This window comes from Plecotus auritus, assembly GCF_963455305.1.
Source record: "Plecotus auritus genome assembly, chromosome: 1".
NCBI lineage: Eukaryota > Metazoa > Chordata > Mammalia > Chiroptera > Vespertilionidae > Plecotus > Plecotus auritus.
The window spans coordinates 205,420,859-205,433,743 of NC_137770.1; positions in this window are offsets into that span (position 1 = coordinate 205,420,859).

Below are 12,885 nucleotides of genomic sequence, written 5' to 3' on the forward strand. Positions count from 1 at the left end.
ACACTCTGGTTATACTACCTTATATTTTTTGTCAGCACCAAAAATGTTTTCATTCATTACACTAATCTTTTATTTTTAAAGTACTTGAAATCTAATTGTAGGTGAATATAGAAACACTTTTACTATGTGTGAAAAGAAAAAAATGGAGCAAGCTAGGACATGAAAAAATAAAGGTTTTGGTACTTCCAAATTATTTCCCTCAAATAGTAGACTTTAAAAAATTCTATATAGAGCTTTTGTGAGATAATAGTCTTCATTGATCTGATTTAATAATGTAAATTTCAAAATATAATGACAAAGTTTATGAAATCTAATTTAAGCCTATCAGTCTATCAAATATTATGAAGAACTGTAATGATTAGTAGCACTGTAATATCCACTAGATCAAATATCCAATGGTAGGTAAATTATTTTTGTAATATGACATCCTCACTTCACTATTGATTCCTCTTGCTCAATAAGATACTTTTAGATGAAAGACAATAAAAATAAGATAAGGAAATGATGAAAAGGACAAATAAGTTTTGGGATTTCATATAGTGGCAAAATGATACTGTATTATAAAAAGCTTAGTCATACTGGACTATGAATATAGCAATAATGTGCATGTCTAATAAAAAGAGTTTCCTTGAATACTTACTGTATACTAGATCTATGCTAGGAACATTGGATTATTCTATTTAATGAAAAAGAAATCTCTTAACATCTCTTTCTGAACTTTACTTCTTCTCTAAAATGCAGAAAGAAAATTTACCAAGTGATTATTATTATATAAATATTATATCTATCTATAATGGATAATAATTTTAATGCTAAGATTTGAGTCCCTTTCATTCTATTTCTGAAGCTTGTAATCTTAACATAAGGTTATTCTGCCTCTTTATTATGTGAAATCATCTCAGTGATTTTGATAGCTGATTATTCCAGTTTGGGATATTTCATGAGCTTTATTTCTCTCTGGTACTAACTATTCATTTTATAGCTCATTAGCACCTTAACCTGGAATGCAGAAAGAGAACTAGACTATGTAACAAATGAAATTTGAATTTGTGGAGTATTTAGTATGCATGAACATAAAAAATAATTGCTAACCTAAGATCTCTGGTTTTTCTTTAAAGTTTTATTTGAATTTTTGAGTTATAGGTACAGCTCTATTTTCTATACTATTTATTTATTTAATAATCATAAAAATATTGAATTCTTGAGGTTAGACTTTTTCCATACTTCTCAGTTCTTTAGCCTCCTCTCTCTCTCTCTCTCTCTCTCTCTCTCTTTCTCTCTAACCCCCCAAATAACAAACAAACATCATTTTCCCTTTAACATGTTAGCTTGTAATTTATCATATTTATCATATTTTACATGTCAAAAATAATATTTACAAGTAATTTTGGCATTTATGAATGAACCAAGGTCAAAATTTATTTTCCTTTTTAATATTGAACATACAATTCATTTTTTAGAACATTCTAGACTTTTCTTTTTTCCTTGTATATAGCCAACATTCTGTAACATGTAATACTTCCAATATCACTGATCTAGTTTATAAAAATTTGTATTATATTCTTATGCTTCTCATAAATAAATATAATAATGGCTTCCTTTTTACCTAAGAGATTAATAGCTTTAAATTCATGATTCTCTCAGCATAAGAATGAACAAGAACTTTATTTTTTATTCATGGGGTAAGTGCATTGTGACTAATACATTATTTTCAGTTACAAATAGAGATAGGCAAACATTTCAACAAAGTAAGAAATTTTGATTATGCTGTGATAACTATTGCCTCAGATTATTTTCAACCTCAATTTACTTCACTTTTTTTCTCTTCTAAAAGAGCTTTATAATTACAAACTTAGAAAATTTAAAATTTAATTTTGTATTATTAGATCATTAGCATTTTTGATATTGTATTGCATCTTAAGAGAGCCATGCTGATTTCAATAATAACAAAATTTCATTTATTTCCTAAAATTATTTGAAATATATTTTTTCACAATAGTGAATATTATTACTGTATTGACATGTTAATAACTATGCAGGTGTCTTCACTGTATTGTATAGAATTAGTAATAATTCTACAAAGACAAACCTGGTTTAATCTGGAATCTATTTGTAGGCCATTATTAAATCAAATTATTGACTCGAGACACACATTTACATTAGATGGTTATTTAAACTTTTACATGTAATATTTAGTATTCTAAAATAACCCCAAAATTTTTGTCAAGTTTTTTCCTAAACTGCTAACAATTACCAATCTTGGAATAAATATTAGCTTCAAATTCCTCAGCAGAGAGAATGGCCCTTTTGCCATTGTGTTATTATATCATCTCTAGCAAAAATAGTTACCTTACCATCCTAAATACATTTTTAAGTGAAAAAAAATCAACATAATTATAATCAGTGAAATGTAAAGTACTTAGCAAGTGCTTCCAAGATGAAAATAAGAATCAATCAGATTATAACTGGAGTGTAGAAAAAGTTCTCACACTCAGGTGAGCCTAGTGTAGTTATCTCTGGGCATATAAAACTGTAATTAAATAATGCTCTCATTTTAAAGTTATTCTATGTTTACTAACATTTCAAGTTGAATACAAGTGGATCTTTTGTGTAGTCATAAATTATTTTTATGAAAGCTTAGTAGCTGCCAATTACTACAAATATAGCATGAGGAAAAGCATGTGACATGAAATATGATGGCATCAATTATTGCATGGAATTAACATTAATTTATAGACCTTTATTTCCTGTTGGAGATTTTTGTCTACAGATATACCATTACTTTGGAGATGGTCAGTTAATGTAAAACTTTCTTATAAATACAATGATGAATTTCAAAAAGAAAAATACTTAACAACCTCACTAGATAAAAGAAATCTGAACTGCATAATTTAATAACCTTGCTCATTATGTTAAACTAATAAAATTGTATTTCATGTAAACAAATGTTTTCCATAAGCACTGGAATAATGTGAAAAATCTTCATTCTGTTAGTTATGTCTCCAATCTCCTTCTGCCAGGGACTCTTTTTAGTGTTGGTGATTTTGCTTGTGTGAACATCAGTTAACTGTCTCTGATAAATCTACTTAGAAGTGGCCAGACACTTTAAATCTCAAGCTTCTTAAAGAGGTTGAGATATGTCCATTAATCATTATCAGCTAAAAGATGTATTAAAATTTATCACTCTTTAAAGCTTTTCTGTCAATTTGGACCCAGTCCAGGGCAGGCCCTTTTCACATAAAATGGAATAAGACAGACATGCATATAGACTCATTTCAATTTGGTCTGTCTCACTGCAGTGACTTGAAAAATGTATTCAATAAATTTTATTCAAGATTAATGGCCACTGGATCTTCCCATTTTTTGTCTAGAACAAAACCAGATATTTTGCCAAGCCAGTTTTTTTGTGTGTGATATTTTTAGTGCTCTATCTAAAGCAATATTTTAAGAATACATTCACAAAAAATAAAAAATAGGGGGAAAGAATACCAAGTATGCTTGATAATGCCCCTTTTTTATACTTTTTTCGTGACTGCCAACTTCATTATAGATGATTTTAGGAGCTATGACTAAAAGGTGAACTGAATAAAGAACTCAGTTTAAAAGAGACAAAAATAACTGACCTCAAGAGTTATATTTTTGCTGCTGCTTTGTTATTTTATAGTCATACTAGAGGCCCAGTGCATGAATTCATGCACGGTTGGAGTCCCTCGGCCTGGTCTGCAATCAGGGCCCATCGGGGCCAATCAGGGCCGGCTGTCCAGGGGGAAGGACTGTGGGAGGTTGGTCGGCATGGGAGGTTGACTGTGGGAGCACACTAACCACCAGGGGGCAGCTTCTACATTGAGCATCTGCCCCCCGGCAGTCAGTGCACATCATAGCAACAGGTTGATCTCTCACCCCCCCAACCCTCCCCTACCTTCCTGCTGTAGTTTGACAGTCTGTTCGATGCTTCTTTGCCTCTGTCTATTTTTGTTCAACAGTTTATAATGTTCTTTATTATCCATAAATGAGTGAGATCATGTGGTATTTATCTTTAACTGACTAGCTTATTTCACTTAGCATAATGCTCTCCAGTTCCATCCATGCTGTTGCAAATGGTAAGAATTCCTTCTTTTTTACAGCAGGGTAGTATTCCATTGTATAGATGTACCACAGTTTTTTAATCCACTCATCTGCTGATGGGCATTTAGGCTGTTTCCAAATCTTAGCTATTGTAAATTGTGCTGCTATGAACATAGGGGTGAATATATTCTTTCTGATTGGTGTTTCTGTTTTCTTGAGATATATTCCTAGAAGTGGTATTAATGGGTCAAATGGCAGTTCCATTTTTAATTTTTTGAGGAAACGCCATACTGTTCTCCACAGTGGCTGCACCAGTCTGCATTCCCACTAGCAGTGAAGGAGGGTTCCTTTTTCTCTGCATCCTCTCCAGCACTTATACTAGAGTTATAAGTGATTTATATACGACCTTTAAAATGTTAGAGGATTTTGAATTTGGCTATATATTTGAATTTTTACCTTTTTTAATTAAATGTATTGGGGTGACAATTGGTTAGTATGATTTCAAGTGTGGTTTCTGTGTGACTGCCACCCAAACTCAAATCTCCTGTCATCATATATTAGGACCTTCTTTCCCCCCATCCCTTTTCCTCTGGCAACCACCACATTACTGCTTGTGCTCAGGAGTTTCAGTTTTATATCCCACATTTAAGTGAAATCATATGGTTCTTAGCTCTTTCCAATTGACTTATTTTACTCAGCATAATGTTCTTGAGGTGCATCCACGTTGTTGCAAATGGCAGTATTTAATCTTTTCTTATGGTTGAGTGGTATTTCTTTGTGCACATATACCACATCTTCTTTATCTAGTCCTCTGTCTTGTTTCCATGTCTTGGCCACTGTGAATAATGCTGCAATGAACATAGAAGTGCATATATCTTTGCGAATAAATGTTTTCAAGTTTTTTGGGTATATACCCAGGAGACGGATTGCTGGGCCGCATGGTAGCTCTATTCTTAATTTTTTGAGGAATTGCCAGATTGTTTTCCATAGTGGTTGTACCAGTCTACATTCTCACCAGCAGTGCCTGAGGTTTCCTTTTTCTCCACAACCTCTCCAGCACTTATTATTTGTCTTTTGGTGATAGCCACTCTAACAGTTGTGAGGTGGTATCTCATTATAGTTTTTATTTGCATTTCCATAATTGCTAGTAATATTGAATATCTTTTATCTATTGGCTGTTTATATGTCTCCTTAGGAGAGGTGTATTTTCAGGTCATCTGCCAGTTTTGTTTATCTGGGAAGGCATTTATGTTTTCTTCACTTTGAAGAATAGTTTTGCCAGATATTGCATCCTAGTTTGGCAGTTTAATTTTTTCTATTTCAGCATTTTGAATATATTATACAACTCCATTTTGACCTGAAATATTTCTGTTGAGAAATCCACTGATAATTATATGGGCATTAACTTGTATGTGACAAGTTGCTCTTTTTTCTGGCTGGTTTCAAGATTGGTCTTAGATTTTTGATAGTTTGATTATAATGGTTCTCATTGTGGGCCTATTTGGTTATCTTAATTGGAATCCTTTGAATTTGGAAGGCCATATTTTTTTCAGATAAACCCCTTGCCCTTTTCTTTTTCTTCTCCTTGTGGGGCTCCCATAATATGATTATTAATTTACATGATGATATACCATTAATCACTTAGACTTTCTGGACTTTTCTTTTTTTATTTTTATTCCTCTGACTGGATGAACTGTCTTTGAATTTGCTGATTCTTACTTTTGATTGATCAAGTTTGCTATTGAACCCCTTCATGAATTTTTTTAGTTCATTTACTGTATTCATCAGCTCTAGAATTTGTTTCTTCTTTATAGTTTCTACACTTTTGTTGTTATTCTTATTTTGCTAATGCATTATTTTTCTAATTTCATTTAGTTTTTTATCTGTGTTCTTTTTAGTACACTGAGTTTTTTTTTTTTTTAAACTTGAATTATTTATAAGGCTATATATAGATCTTTGTATATTCAGGATTAGTTTCTGGAGATTTATTCAGTTTCTTTGATTGGGCTTTATTTCTCATTTTCTTCATGAGCTTTATTTTGTGCTGTGAAATGTACATTTGAAAAACAGTCACCCCTCCAAGTCTTTACAGGATGGCTTTGTATATGAAAACACCTTCACCAATCAGCCCAGTTAAATATTCTTATAGACTCTCATACCTTTTCTAAGGCTGTGTCTTCTCTCGCCTTGTACATGTAATTTCCTAATTAGAGAGATTTGCCAGTGTCTTTTTAAAGAATTTGACATCTTTTGCTACTTCTGGTCTCTGTCCACTGTACTGCAGGTGACCCCGTGCATTGAGAGTATGCCAGTGCTGCATCAGCACTCCAAAGCAGGAGACACAGAAACCAGTCCCTTGGGTAGGTAGTCCCTCCAAAAGCTGGGACATTGGATGTGCATTTCACTGTTTCCTTCCAAGAGAGGAGCTGTTATTTGAGCTTTTCTTTCCAATTGCATCACTCTGTGGTGTCTTGTGGGAAGGTAGATCACAGTTGTGAGGAAACAGGTTTTCTTAACTGTCTCAATGCACCTATTCTTGGGTAGGTACTAGCCTAGAGCACTGAAACTTTTTAACCGGTCTCTGGAGTTCTTCTGAAGGCTTTTTTTAAACCATATATTGTTGTTAGGTTGCTATCTCTTTGGGAGAATGAAGGCCATGGCTTCCCATTCTGCTATCTTGCTGATGTTAACAATGGTAGTTTTATTAATAACAAATAAATAAAAAATCTTACTCTTTGGTACTGTGTGTTACATTACACTAGTTTGAGACTAATTGGAAGGCAATGTAATATAGGATTATGTTTATTATTTTGTTTTGCAATCATGACGTGACATACAACTCAAAATTCCATAAGGAAAAAGAGACATAAGTATTTATCAGCACTGGTAATAAAGCTTTACATGATGGTATTGCCACAGAAAATTGTATAAAACACACAAACAAAACCATCATGGTGATCAGCATGCAATGATTCCTCACAGGATAGTATTAAATCTGAGCAAGTGTGTTTTTAAGTAAATTTCTTTATAATTGAAGCAGTAGTTGAAGTCCATTTAACTATTCAGATAAATGATATCTTTTTGACATGAACACTGTCAAGTAAGCTGAAAATGATTATTTAGCTTCATTTAACTTGACTTTTATGTCAGTTGGAATATTCTCAAGTATGCCGAAAATGGATAGTTAGCTTCATTTAACTTGAGTTTTATATCAATTGGAATATTTCTTTCTACATTGGAATAAAATTTTCCTTGAAATATGCTTTTAAAAAATGGTTGGAAACTCAAAAATTAAGATTCCAAGGTTATTTTTGCTTCTAATGACAATTCTCTAGTGAAAGGCTGATGTCATTTTTCAGATATTTATATATACTTGTTTGCTTTCCTTTCTTAACTTTTTCCTCTAGAACTTGTGCTAAACCGTTACTATGGATATGGTGGTTGCAAAGATATTTATTGAGAGTATGAATTCTTATATCTGTAGTACATTCTTACTTTCATTTGTTGTTGTTTTTTTCTATTTTTGGTGGGTCCACCTCAAAAGTCCAAAGTTAATGTAGTGCTTTGGATGTTAATCTCATGTGCATGGCCAGAATCTACTGACGTTTTTATAATATTCTACTGTAATATTGAGGTGCAGGAAAGTAGTATTTATTATTTTAAAACAAATTTAAATTATGCTGTCTCCACTTCACATATGGTTGGGATTTTAAATTTTCATATTTAATGGGCCACATATATTTTTATCCAACTCTTCAGAGTTCTTCTAAAAGAGAAAGATAACAATTTCTTCACTTCTGGCTCCTATACTGTTTTTCAAAGTGGCTACACCAATCTGCATTCCCACCAATGGTGCAGGAGGTTTCCCTTTTCTCCCCACATCCTCTCCAACACTTGTTTGTTGATTTATTGATAATAGCCATTCTGATAGGTGTGAAGTGACTTTTTTTTGGCTTATCTAAACTTGCAATTAATCTCCAGAGTTTCTAAGTAATCACTTTCTTCAATTCCTGGGACTTGCAGAAATCACCTGTTCCTTCAGTCCTAGAGAAATTTCCCAACTCATTCAGTATTAAATCCCCTGACCCCAGAGTTTCAGAACACAAACCCTTTCTCTTGGACTTAAATTGTCCTTCTCTTTTAGGAAGAAAACTTGCTAATTTTAACCTGGGAGTTTAAAAAAAACACAATTCTGTAGGATCAAAAGCCCTGCTTGATAAAGAATCCTGCCATCACAGGAGTAGAACATTGAGAAAAGGAACAAATTGCCTCATTCTTTCTAATTCTCCTAATAATAGTTTTAAATTTTCAATAAAACCATAGTAACTTGCCATATCAGCAGGTTTATATGAGGGAGGTCAATGAGATTCTTGCAGGTTGTCTATTTTTGTCTTATGCATAATCTGATTCCCATGTTCTATTCTTGCCATGTTTTCTCCTCATAAATGATTTTCCATATCCTATCACATAATGTCTTATTATTTATTATTAATCTCATGATTAATTATAATATATAACAGAATTAAATTGAAATGTGCTGTTTTGTTTGGCCATACTAGGCACAAAAATCATTTGCTATTGTTTACTCCATCATTCTGAGAGGTCACTTTGGCTGCTGTGTTGAATTTAGACTGTAGTGGTAGAAAATATAAATAAGGAGACCTTTAGAAAACTAAAATCATAACTTCTGTGAGGAATAATAGTAGGTCAGGCAAGGGTTGTAGCCATTGATTTAATGAGAAATAGTTAAATCCTACTTTGAAAACAGATCCAAGTGGCTTTATTGATGAATTAATTGTAGCATGTGAGATAATAAAGAGAATCAAGCATGGCTAAAAGGTCTTTAGACTTGACAATTGGAAGAATACAGTTCCCGTTAACTGAGGTGAGGTAGGCTCTTGGAGAAACATGTTTGGGGTGATATTAATGATGCAGGATTGGACATATGAAGATTATAATGCCCATTTTGGCAGCTGGACATATAAAAGTAAAAATTGGGGGGAAATTCTGTAGAGAAATAAAGTTGGGAGCATTACCATATTAATGGTATTTTAAGATATGGGGTTGGATGAGATCACCAAGAGAATGAATGTGGGAAGAAAAGAGAAGGCCACAAAAAAACTGAGTCGGGGGCACTTCAGCATTGAGAGATTCAGGGAAAAGGGGGAAGCTCCAGAGGATACTGATTAGTAGCATGAATCAGTTACATACAAAGTGGCGGGGGGAGAGGAACACAAGAGAAAGTTCTGTCCTTTAAGACAATTAAAGAACATATATCTGTGAGGAGTGAGCAATCAACAGTCTCAAATGATTTGAAAGGTCAATTAAGATGAGACTGAGAACTATCAGTCTGTCAATCCAAGCTAAAATATAAATAAATCCTAAGCAAAGACATTTTTCATACTAGTTTTTAGTAGAGTTTGTGTAGCTGATGCATCCTTTATGAGGGTAGCCTTTTCCTTTAATTATCTATGGGTCTATTCATGGCTCAGGAGTAAAATGTAGTGAAACTACACGTAGTTTCAACCATTCTTTATCTTCTTGCAAGTAACAAGTTATTTTTTTCTTTCCTATATCAGAATAATCATCATAAATGACATAGTCTCTTCGGGTTGCAAGAGTCAAATCTTTTTTATGGTGGCAAATACTTGTTTTGTGAAGATGGAATTGGTTTTAGAGCTGAATCTTTTCTCATTAAAATAATTGTTATTCCAATTTAGTGTTATTTTGAATTGAATAAGGTAAGAATCAAGAATTAGATTACAATGTTTGTTTTCCAAAAGTAATAACTGTATATTTATAAAGCACAATACTGCTTAATAAATGACACATTTTCCTGCATGACTTAATACTGGTTTATTTTAGTAAGCATGTTTTGAAGACCTACATTGTACTAAATGTCTTGCTAAATATTAATTCTGAACTCGAACAGAGTTTTATAGATATTTGGCTAACAAAATAACTATCAATTTTACAAGATCATATTCTTTTGAAAATACAAATACTGCTATAATTATTGGAAATCATATATTTGATTGAAAACTACTTACATTGATCATTTTGTAGTTTTTTCACTATTTCCAAATACAGGTTTTTTGTCTTTATATACTAAGTAATTTCTAGTGTCTGCTATTAAATATATTAAATGTTATGAATAGTTTTATTTTCTTTTAAATTCAAAGTTTTATTTAAATACTGATTAATTAATCACATGAATTCTGTCACATAATTTCTTGTATATTTTACATAAAATGAAATTTTAAATAAGGGTCTTAAAAACCTATGTTTGAGTGTAGCACCTGTCATTTACTACCTCTGTAACCTTGAGTTCTCAATTTTTCTAAATTCCCTCATCTGTCATTTGGTATGAAAAAGTCTACAAAATACTAGCTGCAATAATATAATGACATAAGTCATTTGTAAGCCATGATATAAGTGCAAATATTGAAAGAATGTGGTGTACTTAGGAATAAAAAAAATTAAAGACTAATTCTGACTCTGCCCCTTATTTAGGGTAACATTGGAAGAACTACTTGATGGCTCAGTTTTCAACTGGCATTATTTGCCCACCTAGATCAAGGTTATGGGTTGGAGAACACCGAGCAGGGGCATGCAGATCAGTGTGACAATTTATTCCATCAATGTTGCTACTTCTGGTATATGTTATATCCATCCTTGTTATTTATTAATATACAAAATATTATATTTTTAGGATAAAATTTGGTTTGTCTATATCAGAAAAGGCACCTAAGAGAATTGAGCTCATTTTCAACCCTTAAATAGCCCCTCCATTATAATGTAATTCATTGGACTGCCAATTTAAATAAAAAGAGACATTTCACCAACTCACTCTGGTGATTGCCCTGTAGGCAAAAGCATTGGAATAAGTGACTGAACTTTTTGCTTTGCATTCAGATGTTTGGCTTTGAGCTGACATTAACTACTGTCATAATTACTTACAACCTCCCAAGATATTCATAGAATTAGCTACTTCTGGATCTTTAATGCTTTTGACATACTATTAGCTTTATCAATCACTTTTTCAATTACTTCTGCAGCATCTAGATTTATTAAACTCTTCGATTAGGCCCATTAAGATGTACAACAACCATGAATATTTCAAGCTAGTGTTTTGGTGGTCCCAAGTGACATTTACAGAGCACTTTTCATGTCGTAAACAAGTCTTCTTAAGGGATAAGTTTCTCCCAGTTGGCAATACCAGTCTCTGAAAGTTCCAGTAAACTGTATGCATACAGGAACTGGAGTTTCCTTTTTATTTTATATCCAATTTGCTTCATTCTCCTCTTGAATTCATTTTTAATTTAGCCATTACTCCTCTTTAAAAAAAATAACAGAATCATTGCTGATGCTTATCCTGAGAAGTCAGTGGTCAATAGCCTTATAAAGTCAGTTACATTATTCATTCCAAAGGCAATCTCCTTTAATATTAAAATTGGTTTCTGATGAAAAAAACAAAACACACAACTATTAGATGATGTCAAAACTCAAACTGATCTTCTAAAAGAAAGGTCAGTGAAACATGTGATAAATCCTGCTTATTGTTTGTTTTTTGTACATTCTGAGAGCTAAGAATATTTGTTATATTTTTTGAATAAAAAAAAATCAAAGTGGTATAATGCTTTGTGACATGTGAAAATTATATGAAATTCAAACTTCAGTGATCATAAATAAAGTTTTATTTGAATGCAGACATGCTCATTCATTGACATATTTATTACCTAGGGCTGCTTCACTGTTACAGCAGCAATGGTAGGCAATTGTGATAAAAACCGTGTAGCCACAAAGCCAATGATATTTACGATCTGATCCTTTAAAAAGTTTGCTAGACAGTGCTAGTGCATAAAGCCTTGAAGCTTTAATTTGTGATCTCATTCTGATTCCTAGGGCCAATATTCACTTAATGCAGGAAGTATATAAAATATAGTAACTCAACCTTCCAACTCAATATCCAGTCACCTTTATATCTAATCTAATTTCTGACAATGTGCTGTAGTTATAATAAGCTACAGAATGAGATTTTTCTAAACAGCTGTCAGTAGTTGGAGCTTGCTACTGCTTTTTCACGTACTTCTAACACAGTGGATAGTATAGCTTCAGGTCCCAGGAATGTATGCTCTACTTTATGACATTCCAGTTAACTGAGCCATGTCTCATTGTTTTCTAGTACATGCTAGGATTTTTCTATGACAGGATTTTCCATTGTGTTTCTACAGAACATTAGTTTTCCAGGATGTGCAAATGTGTTTATAAATGAATCCATATTTAAAATAAGTTAGAAAATCTCTTGGATAAACAAATTTGAACAGTTTCTCTTCTGAACAACTTGTCAAGTGATTTAATATGCAAAATTCCTCAAAGTTACTTGGCTATCAAACACCTTTACAGGGAGCATATCATGGACTTTGCTATTCTCTGAGGTGTTATAAAAATGGAGTTAATAAGGCTCATATTAAAAAATGCTTTTGTACTTTAAGGCAATTTATAAAATAGTGTTCCAACTCTAAATTTCAGATAGATCCATTATTTATTCATTTTTATTCAGTAACTAACACATAAATAGCACTCTGCTGTGTCTGGTTCTACACACTTTTCAAATATTAATTAATGGAACTTGCATGATAGTCTTATAACTTTGGTGAATAAAGATGAGGAAACTGATGCAACAAAGAAGGTGATTTTCCAAGTTCATTCAGCCACAATGCAGTAGAACTAGAATTCACACCCAGATACATTGCTTTCAGGTTCCATGATCTATCTTTCTTTCTTTCTTTCTTTCTTTCTTCTTTCTTTCTTTCTTTC